Source organism: Canis lupus, chromosome 20 (genome assembly GCF_048164855.1).
Source record: "Canis lupus baileyi chromosome 20, mCanLup2.hap1, whole genome shotgun sequence".
NCBI classification, from domain to species: Eukaryota; Metazoa; Chordata; class Mammalia; order Carnivora; family Canidae; genus Canis; species Canis lupus.
In genome coordinates this window covers 18,429,785-18,431,046 of record NC_132857.1, presented here as the reverse complement: position 1 = coordinate 18,431,046, position 1,262 = coordinate 18,429,785, and the positions used below count along the sequence as shown (strand labels likewise).

At 29.2% G+C, this 1,262-nt stretch overlaps 1 non-coding gene across 1 annotated transcript; it reads left to right on the top strand.

Annotated features, from left to right (window-relative positions):
- The first annotated feature begins 237 nt into the window (after window positions 1-237).
- LOC140612173 (U4 spliceosomal RNA) lies at window positions 238-371 on the top strand. The gene has a single exon (XR_012013480.1). It is a non-coding gene; the product is annotated as a U4 spliceosomal RNA (small nuclear RNA).
- The last annotated feature ends 891 nt before the right edge of the window (window positions 372-1,262 follow it).

Here is a 1,262-nt window from a genome sequence, read left to right as displayed (position 1 = left end):
TGGATTATTATAATTCATTTTTTATAAGCCACCTGCAATCTATCCCTAGTATGCTATCTCCAAACAGTGCCTCAATAGTTAATAAATTAAATTTAAATTTAAATAGGACTTATATTTTAAGTTTACTTTAAAAATGCCTAACGAGGACTTACTCATTTACTTGGATAGTATGCACTCCTTTCTTACTGCTGTTCTAAAAGAAAATTTGTATCGAGAAAACTACATTAAAAATGACAAAGTTTTGTGCAGTGGCGGTATGGTGGCCGATGAAGTTTGTCTATAGCACAATTATTGCTAATTGAAAAATGACATAAACTCTCAAAAGTAAAATCAGTTTTAAATATAATTTTCCATCCCTAGACATCCTCTAGCTAAGTAAATTGGTTAAATTGGTGATGAATTTATCATTCTATCAATCTCTTAATGCCTTTAAGTCTATTTTTATTATTCCAGTCTCCATTTCAACTGAATCATTAGAGGGATCACTTGCAAGCCTAGAGATCTGCAGTACTATGTAATATTACTTGGTATTTAGGATTAAATCAATACACACATAAGAGATTAAAAAATAAAGAAAGAAGTAGAACTTCTACAATAGAAACAACACAAAATATTTTATATTTAAGATAAAATAGAGTTTTTAATTTAGGAAGATGTAAAATTCATGCACTAACAAACACCTCATATGGTCCATAAGGAGCTGTGACTAAATGATACATCCATACAAGACCTGATTGATATTTTTTTCAAAGCTTGTTTAGTATAATCCAAGCACCACAAGGCCTCTCCTAGATACTGTCTTGAAATCTACTAAGTGTAACTTATAGTATATTTTCAGAATTCACATTTTAAGTTATTAAACTTAAAAAGAAAGTGATAATGCTCATATTTCTTCATTAATAATTAAGCAAAATAAAATAGCAGGCTTATTTGGATCTCTTCAGAATTTCTTCCTTTTTGCATATGTACTATTTGTAAAAAAAAAAAAAAATAGATACCCAGCTTATAATTTCTAGTTTGGCAGTTTTTGTACTTCAACTTTGTGATTTTATAATGGCTTAAACATAGCTATACCCAGTGCAGTATAAAAAGAAACAGCTATTTAGTGAAATGAGGGTTGAAAAAAAGCAATGCAATAAGTCACATGATTCAAATCTCTTCCTGGTTCCCTCATTACCAATTATGTAAGCTTAAACTGTTTGTTTTTGTTTTTGTTTTTATAACAAAGAAAGAGCACAATATAAGGAGACCTGTTTTCTTCT